Here is a 10,458-nt window from a genome sequence, read left to right as displayed (position 1 = left end):
GTTACTACGCTGTCCTCACAAGTAAACAAGTAAAGTTGGTGGACAAAACCGAAGATCTAGAGCAGACGTGTCAAACTCAAGGCCCGCGGGCTAAATGTGGCCCGCCACGTCATTTCATGTGGCCCGCGAGAGCTTAAAAGGTTTGATTGTATACAAATAAACAAGTCAAATGCGTGCAGTGACCAAAAACTACAATTCCCACAATACATGCTGATTATGTTACCCGCGAAGTGACGGCATCCCGCCACTAGACTGCAGTGTTTCCACATCGATGCGATTTAACCAACAAGTGGAATTGAGAAATACAAATAATGATTCCAAAATGTCAAGGAAGAGAAAAATTGATGCAGATGGAAGGCTGTTTCAAGAAAGATGGGAAGGTGAATACATGTTTGTGCTTCAAGGAGAAAAACCGGTATGTCTTTTGTGTTATGAGGCGGTGGCGGTTGTCAAAGAGTACAATCTACGTCGGCATTTTGAGACCAAACACGGAGCTAAGTATGCCAAAATCAGCCATCAAGAAAAACAACACATTGCCCAAGAATTAAAAGGCAAACTGCGATCGCAGCAGAATGTGTTCGCGAAAGCCAGAACCAAAAACAATGCGGCAGTGAAATCGCACGTGCTTCAAAGTCTTTTTCAGAGGGAAAGTTTTTGAAGCAGTGCATGCTGAAGGTCTGTGAGCAGGTGTGTCCCGGCCAGATACAGACTTTTAAAAATGTCAGTTTATCAAGAAACACTATCGCGGACCGAGTTAAGGAACTAGCAGGAAACCTGGCAACACAGCTGGCCGAAGAGACACGCAGCTACATAGCTTTTTCATTAGCTGTTGATGAAAGCACAGACAACACGGATACAGCGCAGCTATCTATTTTTATTAGAGGCGTGAAGTCGGACCTCTCTGTCACTGAGGAGCTGTTGGATATGGCTGCCATGCATGGGACCACAACGGGACGGGACATTTTTGATGCGGTGGAGAAGTCGGTCATTAAAAACGCATTGCCCTGGGAAAACTTGGTGGGATTAACTACAGACGGTGCACCTGCAATGTGTGGAAGAAAAGTGGGCTTGGTTGGACTAATGAAGGAGAAAATGCAAGAATGTAACTGTCACACGCCTCTGATAACGTATCATTGTATTATCCATCAAGAAGCTTTGTGCGGGAAGGTGCTGGGGATGGATAATATAGTGACCACGGTCATGAAGACAGTGAACTTCATTCGGGCGCGTGGCCTGAATCATCGTCAGTTCCAGCTGTTCTTGCAGGAGATGGGCTCGGAGCACGGAGACGTACCGTACCATACAGAAGTAAGGTGGCTGAGTAGGAGCAAAGTCCTCAAACGATTTTTTGAGCTTATGGAAGACATTGCTCTTTTCATGCAGAGTAAGGGAAAACCCTTGTCTGAACTGTCAGATCCAAACTGGCTGTGTGACTTTGCTATGTTGTGTGACATAACCGAGCATCTCGCCCAACTGAATCAGAAGCTGCAGGGACGCAAACAAGTCATCACGCAGATGTCCGACACGATCACGGCTTTCCAGCGTAAACTTGACCTATGGATGTGCCAAGTGAAACAGGACAATCTTGCCCACTTTCCTGTTTGTCAGAGCATCTCAGCCTCATGTCCCGGTACTTTCTCATGTGCTCAGTTAGCTACCAAACTGAGCCTGTTGATGAATGAGTTTGATCGGCGCTTCTCTGACTTCAGAGCACAGCACTCTGGATTTGCCATCTTTGCTAGTCCTTTCACCACCGACGTGTGCACTGCACCCCAACACCTTCAGATGGAGTTAATAGAGCTTCAAATCGATAGTGGCCTGAGAGCAAAGTTCCAGGATGCTACAATCCAGGACTTTTACCGTCTACTGCCCCCTGCTTCCATGCCACAGCTTCGACTTCATGCTGCCCGTGTTCTGTCTATGTTTGGGAGCACCGATCTGTGCGAACAGATGTTTTCAATAATGAATCTAAACAAAAACAAGCACAGATCACGCATCACTGACGGCAACCTCCACGCTGTTCTACGGATTGCTACAGCACAGGACCTAAAACCAGACATTGACACACTGGCCATGGAAAAACGGTGTCAGACATCTGGTCAGAAAACACATTGGTAAGCATTTTTAAAAACCTAATAAAATGCAATTCAACCAAGAAGAAGAATAGTTAAACTATGTGCAATGTAATGATTGTGCTTGCATTTTGTTTTGTGTTTGTTATTTTCAGAACATGATCAATGGATGAGGATGGTGGAGAGGGGATCCACATGGACAGGCAGCAGCTCCTCATCAAAAACTAACCTAAAAACTTGACCAATATAGTTGTGGACTGAGACAACCCTTATTTTGAGTTTATTACATATACTACTTTATATGTGTAGAAATGTATTTAGTGTTTGCAGGTTTTATATGTTTATGCAGACAAATGTTTACTGTAATCAACCCATCTCTCATTAGTTGGATGTATGCCCCCTGCAAAGCTGTGTGCAGCCATTTGTTTTTGTAAAATGCTACATCTGTCACACATGTTCTTAGCAGCTCACAATTGTTGGTTTTACAGTTATTTGTTATTTCAAGTTTTGAACAAAGTTAATGTCATAACTTGTGTTTGATGTTATTTTTCTTTATTAACTTGGATAGTTTGATCGTTGATTGATGGAGTAATGTGGGTTTCATAACCTGACAAATTAAAAGGATTTGTTATAATAACAAAGCAACAAGCAAAGATATTTTTTACATCTATGCAAATATATATGTAATATTTGTAACTTGAATAAGTAATAAATTCAGAGTTATTTAACATTAAGGAGTAGTTACATTTATTTTACATTGCATTTAGTTACATTGCATTTAGTTACATTTATAAGTTACATCTGGCCCTTTGAGGACAACGATTATGCTGATGTGGCCCTCGGTGAAAATGAGTTTGACACCCCTGATCTAGAGTCTCGACAACGGAGAGATAATTGTCGGTGTGGCGGAAGGGACTGGGAATATTCGACCAGAGAAAGCCATAGCTCAACTACTGCAGGATGCTCTGAGCCTGGACTACACACCGACGCTTGACCGTGCACATAGGGGCTTGCAGCCGAAACCAGCTGATGGGGATGCCCCGAGGCCGATCATCATTAAATTCTAGGGGTGTAACGGTACACGTACCCGTACCGAAATGATTCGGTACGGGCCCTTCGGTTCGGTGTGTACCGAACGAATATAACGTTAAACGTGAACAACTTCTTGGAAGTAATCTCAGGTGCTGCGTCGCAGCATTCAGAGTAATTTGCTCACATTGTGTTCAATAAGTCATACAGCGAGCAAGTCATTTCATTGGATGAGAGGGCATACTATGAGAGCTGGTCAGAGGGATGCGTTCAAATGTAGTCAGTAATTTCAGGAACTGTCGAACATTAATGGCGAACGCAGATAAAGTTGAGCTCGAAAATCCTCCAGCATCATTGAAGTCTCCGGTTTGGGAACATTTTGGTTTCACAAGGATGACGGACAAAGACAGGTGGACCGAACCAAAGCTGTTTGTCGGCATTGTTCAACTAAAATTGGTTACGCGGCTGGCAATACATCAAACTTGCACACTCTTGAAAAGGCATCACCCGAACGTGAATATCACCGGTACCAAAAGACTGAAGTGCAAACCCAACTCCCGCTAGCATGTAAGCCTCCACCACTCGCAATAAGTTCAGACCGAGCCAAAGCTATTACAAACGCCAAATATCCTTATGTTGCCATGTTAGCAAAGCGCTACCTGGCTGTATCTGCTCCCTCTGTCCCTAGCGAGAGGGTGTTCTCCACAGCAGGAGACATTGTTAGTGCCAGCAGATCTGCCCTTTCGGCAAGCAATGTGGACAAGTTCATCTTTCTTTAAAAAAACATGAAAATACAATGACAAGCAAGTCATAATGTCAAACTGGCTGCTTAGCTACTAGTTCAGTTCAAATACAGATTATTTCAGTTCATCGAAATGCTGCACCTTAATGTTTATTTTATTATATTTTGTATTTATTTGAGTGAATACATTATTCACAGTTTAATAATAAATATATATATGTTTTGTGAAAAAAAATTCTGCTGTACCGAAAACGAACCGAACCGTGACCAAAAAACCGAGGTACGTACCGAACTAGAGATGTCCCGATCCGATCACGTGATCGGGGATCGGAGCCGATCACGTGATTTTCAAAAGATCGGAATCGGGAGAAAAAAATCGGGGATCGGGAATTTATTTTTATTTAATTATTTTATAAAATATTTTTATTTTATTTAATGTTACAAAACAAAAATGACCATGTTAACGTCTTAAAGTCATCCTGAGGACTTAGTTTTGGTTTAAAATTACACAACATCATGTATGTGTTGCTTTCTTTGGGCTTGTTTTCATAGAGCTGGTTGCTTATTTCTCTGAAATCTGGCAACAGAGTGGGCGCAGTGTCTAATAGTAGCAGTAAGCTAACGAGAGGCTACGTTCAGCTGGTGACTCGGGAGTCGGGACAGAGAAAATGTCAGGAGTTTGGAAGTATTATAAAATTGAAAACGAAGGCAGTGTAACAGCCAGATGCAATGTTTGCAAGGCGGAGGTTCCGCGTTGTGGAAATAACAGAGCTACGTTCAACACGACCAATCTAATACGCTACCTGAGAAACAAACGCCAACAACAACACGACGAGTACACAGCGGCCACTCGGGTAACGGCACTGAAACAACCGACACTTTCAGAGACTTTTAAAAGGAAAGAGAAACTGCCCCAGAACAGTGAAAAGGCCAAAAAAATAACAGCCAAGATCATCGCGTTGGATGACCAGCCGTTATCTGTTACCTTTTTTTTCTCTTAATGCATTGCATAAAGATCGGATCGGGAAAAATCGGTATCGGCAGATTGTCAAAATCAAATGATCGGAATCTGATCGGGAGCAAAAAAAGGTGATCGGGACATCCCTATACCGAACCGAAATGTTTGTGAACCGTTACACCCCTATTAAATTCCACTACTTTCAGGAGAAAGCAGATATTATACGGAAAGCCATGGGAGCGGGGCCCATCTTCCACAACGGCAAGCGTTTCTACATCTACCCGGACTACACGCTCTCGGTGAGGAAAAGGAGGGCAGCGTTTACTGAGGTCCGGGGGAGCTGCGCAGATGCCCTGGTGTGAAGTATGGACTTGTGTATCCAGCCACACTTAAAATCACAACCTCAGCTGGAGAGCAAAAGTCATTTGAAGACCCAACCAAGGCAAAGCACTACATTGAGACAGATTTGCACCCGCGGGACCCGGAGGGAGAGTGATAATCAATATTGGGGCCATGACAGGTACTGTTCGAGCTGCAGGATAATGTCACAGCTTGTGTCACAATGACTACATTTTTGACTGTTAATTACACTACAGTTGGTTGAGCTTTATGTGTGGACTATGGACAATGAGTCAGGGAAATTACAACAATGCAGATTTTCTTAAGTTATAGCTGTTTATATCTCCCAATTGTAGGTGTTTAAGGCTGTTTTAAGTTATGACCACATAAGTGCAGCAATGTCGGTGCTATGAGAAGGGCCATGTTTCATTTAAATTCATATTGTTCTGCCCTTGTACAGTTCAGTCGAGTGTTTAGGTTAGTCTTGACGTGTTATATGCCTAAGAGTAGGACGAGTGTTTGTAGGGCAGTCTCAGGCTTTAAGAAGACCAGCACGGGGATCCAGGATGGTAAGAGTTTATTTTTTGTTACTTTCTTAACTTTTGTCTGTTTTTATTTTACTTTTTTGTTTTTCTATTGTTTCATGCCTTAACCAAGATTGCACGTGTTCAGATTTTGCCAACTTTTAAGTCCAGACCATGTATCCAGTGGCAGAGTTATGGCTCCTGATGCTGTAGATAAACAACAAGGTGCATTCTCTTTCATCAGCTGGAATGTCAAAGGCCTAAATAATATGGTGAAACAGAGTAAAATATTTGCCCATTTAAAATCATTGAAGCCTGATGTGATGTTTCTGCAGGAAATACATCTGAATATTAACTCTCAAAAGAGACTAAGATGCAGTTGGATTACTCCAAGTAAGTGTATCACTCGCAGTGTTGCATCTGGCTCACAGCCATGTCCTAGTCGCACCTGTGTTGAATGTCAAAAGATGAGTCCCAAGCCACACTTTAAAAATCCCCTAATACCTCTACCGATAATTGATGTACCGTTTTCTCGCATTGCCATGGACTTAGTGGGACCGCTGGTGAAGTCTGCCAGGGGACATCAGTATATTCTTGTGATCCTTGACTATGCAACCAGTTACCCGGAGGCCATTCCCTTGAGGAATATGACAACGAGAGTGATTGCACGGGAGCTGCTTCACCTGTTCAGCCAAGTTGGGATTCCTAAAGAGATGCTAACAGACCAAGGCACTCCCTTCATGTCCAAGATAATGAAGGATCTCTGCAGGCTCTTCAAGGTAAAGCAGCTTCGTACATCTGTCTACCATCCTCAGACAGACTGATTGGGAGAACGCTTTAACAAGACGTTGAAATCCATGTTAAAGAAGGTTGTTGACAAGGATGGTCGTAACTGGGACCAGCTTCTGCCCTATGTCCTGTTTTCAATCAGGGAAGTTCCACAGGCTTCAACCGGTTTCTCCCCCTTCGAGCTGCTGTACGTCCGACAGCCCAGAGGACTTCTCGACATCGCGAAGGAAGCCTGGGAGGAGCAACCAAGCCCCCATCGGAGCCTGATTGAGCATGTAGAGACGATGCAGACGCATATGAAAGATGTTTGGCCCATGGTCAGAGAGCACATGGCTCAAGCCCAAGAAGCCCAGAGGAAAGTGTATAACAGAGGTGCCCAACCACGTGAGCTCCTGCCCGGGGATAAAGTGCTTCTCCTGTTCCCCACCACAGAACACAGATTCTTGGCATTGTGGCAAGGTCCCTATGAAATGGCAGAGAAGATGGGACCAGTCAACTACAAGGTATGCCAACCTGGCCGTCGCAAACCATCCCAAATATACATACGATGTTAACCTGTTAAAGAAATGGTACGCCCGAGAGGCACTGCTGTGTTGTGGTTCCCCAGTTGTGTCCCCCTCTTCTCCAGACCATGAGGTGGCCGAAGTTGAATATGGTCCAGGGCTGTCCAAAGCTCAGTTACAGCAAACCAAGGAACTGGTTCAGCAGAGTTTGGATGTGTTCTCACTAAGACCTGGACACACAACGATGGTGGAACATCAAATCCACACAGAGCCTGGCCAAAAGGTAAGGATGCGGCCCTACCGGGTGCCGGAGGCAGAACGGGCGGCCATTGAGCAAGAAGTGCAGAAAATGCTGGCTATGGGGGTGATTGAAGAATCTCACAGTGAGTGGACCAGCCCTGTCATTCTGGTTCCTAAGCCAGACAAAACCAACAGGTTCTGTAATGATTTCAGAAAATTGAATGAAATCTCCAAGTGTGATGCGTATCCTATGCCCAGGATAGATGAGCTAATTGATCAGCTTGGGGAAGCCAGGTATATCAGCACTCTGGACTTGACGAAAGGGTAATTTGGCAGGTCCCACTTGAAGCAGCCTCAAGAGAGAAGATGGCCTTCGCAACCCCCACAGGGCTGTACCAGTATACTGGGCTTCATGGAGCACCAGCCACGTTCCAGAGACTGATGGACAAGGTTCTGAGGCCACATCGTGAGTATGCAGCTGCCTATTTGGATGACGTTGTTATCCACAGTGACTCATGGGATAGCCATCTCATAAGGCTTGCAGCAGTACTGGAATCTCTCCGCAGGGCGGGCTTGACAGCCAATCCAAGAAAATGCAAGCTTGGACTGGAGGAAGCCGAATACCTGGGCTTCACCATTGGGCGGGGCAACTTTAGACCAAAAGAAAGGAAGGTTCAGGCGATCCAGGACTGGCCACGGCCGTCAACAAAGAAACAGGTGAAAACCTTCTTGGGTCTGACGTCCTACTATTGCCGTTTCATCCCAAACTTCTCCACAGTAGCCTCTCCCCTTACAGACCTGACCAGAGACTCACAGCCGCTAATGGTCAAGTGGACAGGAGAGGCTGAACACGCCTTTGAGGGACTTCAGAGGGCTCTCTGCGCAAGGCCGGTGTTGGTGACCCCAGACTTCAGCCGGGGGATGATTGTGCAGACGGATGCGTCAGAGGTGGGCATAGGAGCAGTACTATCCCAGGAGGTTCACGGTGAGGAACACCCCGTCATGTACATCAGCCGGAAGCTGAACACAAGGGAACAAGGGTATGCTACTGTGGAGAAAGAAGGCCTAGCAATAAAATGGGCGCTTGAGCACCTCCGGTATTACCTCTTGGGACGTCACTTCACTCTGGTAACTGATCATGCCCCACTGATCTGGATGGCAAATAAAAAAGACACAAACGCTAAAGTAGGAAGGTGGTTTGTCTCACGACAAGAGTTTAACTTCTCTATCATCCACAGAGCCGGAGCCAAGCATGGGAATGCAGATGCCCTGTCCGGTAGAGATGCCCTGTGGACCTTGTCCAGCACTTTGTGACTATGTCTGTGAAAAGCGCAAATGTATAAAAGTGTTATGCTTCCAGAGGGAGCTACATAAAGTTAAATAAAACAGCCTCTAACCAGCCTTAAAAGGGGCCGACAACCTGAAGTGTTAATCAGAAAAACAACTTCCCCGCAAGGGAGAATAATTTATTGTAAAATAAATAATCTCTCAGCACTGTTTTTATTACTATCTATCATGAGTCGCACAATGTTATAGGAGTGCTGTGATCAAATGGTGGAATATATCATAAATATAACCCGACAGCAGCCGAGCTGTCAGACCATTTATTAGAGTTTCAGTATTTGTCTCAAAGGAGATTGCTTGTCATTCAACCAGGAACTAGTAGGGATGCATTATCAGTTGGTCCCCAAAATATAAAAAATGTAATTCTATCATGCGGTGAAAGTCGTTTAATGGTAAAGAGTAAAAATGGTAAAGAGTGATAAGCACTGAGCTGAAAGAGGGACATGAGATATTTCCAAGCTAAGAACATCCTGATCCCTTTCCTCCTCTCTTTCCATTTACTCCCTCTGCTCCTTTTATATGGTTTATCTCACACACACACACACACTTTCCTCTTGCTTCACACCTCTTGTTTTCCACCTACTTCTTTTCAATCCAATTTCTCCATTTCAAAAATGTGTTATTACATCAGTGTGTGGATCTGCAATTTTGCAGATAAATTCTTTGTTGCTGATTTTCATGTGTTTTCCCCTTAAAACAGATATACTGTATTACAACTCAGTAGAATAATGTACTTTTATGTTAAACAAACATGCGTATTTGGATGGACATGGATGTGCTTTTTTACAAATATATTTCCTCGGCCAAAGAAGTATGTTTGATGGCCAACAAAATGCTGTTATCTATGAGCAAAATGCAAACCTGAGATGAAAATAATTTGTTAACTTAAATCAATACATATGCAATCTTTTAATAGCATATTTCAAATCCAAGAAGTGTGTAGGCAAACCTAACTGTGGAAAATGTGTGCAGAACAAACTCTGTGATCAGCTTTCAGGAAGATACTCTGGTTTTTTCTCACATCTTAAAATGGGCATCACACTGTAGTTGCCACTTTCCCAATGCACCCATAGAACATTGTGTTGAATATAAATCATACTGTGATTTCTAAAAAGGAAAAACATCACACGTTGTGGCAACAATGTTAATTTTCACCTCCACAATTAGCTCTTTAACCACCTGTTTGTTTCCCAGTGCAGTACTGCAGATTCATGAGGCTTGATTATCTTCCAGATTTTACCACCATGGCTCTGCAGCTGTGAAGCACGTAACAAACTGCTGATCATTTATCTAGTCGTCAGGGTATAAACCACCCACCATGTTTGACTTAAGGCGCTAACCTGCTATGCTGCCAAGATTCTATCTCCTTAAATCACAACCATGCTCACTCAATCACATTTTACAGCAGTGGAGAGTCCTAGAAAAGTCAACAAACCAAATGAGGACACATTGTCATAATTAATGAAAAAGAGACTGTTTGCTTTGATATTTGACAAAAGTTCTTACAATGTTCTTGTGCTTAATGCCAGGTCCATAAAGAAATGGTTTTACGAGTTTATTATGGAAGAACTTACACCACAACCACTTTTAGTACCTTGTCCTCTTTTGTACTCCGCAGGAATTTCCTTCAGACAGGATCCAAAAATACTAATTGTGAAGGCCGTTATAGTATTCTCAGAAGTCATTTCCATTTCAACAAAAAATAAATCCACAGCTTGAAAGAGAGAATCTCCTCTTTGAAATGATATTAGCAGCAGGACACCTAAGCAACAGTTTGCAGTGAGAATCATTCTGTATAGCAGGGCCGGACTGGGACAATAGTCAGGCCGGGAATTATACACCCAGCCAGGCCACTACCAGTTTGTTGTGCCATTTGCTGGATTTATTTGTCAATATTTACAGCGTTGCTGCCCGTAGT

The 10,458-nt window shown here is 43.7% G+C and overlaps 1 pseudogene; it reads left to right on the top strand.

Annotated features, from left to right (window-relative positions):
• The first annotated feature begins 322 nt into the window (after nt 1–322).
• On the top strand, nt 323–2,118 carry LOC117458019 (general transcription factor II-I repeat domain-containing protein 2B-like; annotated as a pseudogene).
• The last annotated feature ends 8,340 nt before the right edge of the window (nt 2,119–10,458 follow it).

This window comes from Pseudochaenichthys georgianus, chromosome 14 (assembly GCF_902827115.2).
Source record: "Pseudochaenichthys georgianus chromosome 14, fPseGeo1.2, whole genome shotgun sequence".
Lineage (NCBI taxonomy): Eukaryota > Metazoa > Chordata > Actinopteri > Perciformes > Channichthyidae > Pseudochaenichthys > Pseudochaenichthys georgianus.
Note: the sequence above shows the minus strand (reverse complement) of the source record. Positions and strands in the feature narration are given on the sequence as shown.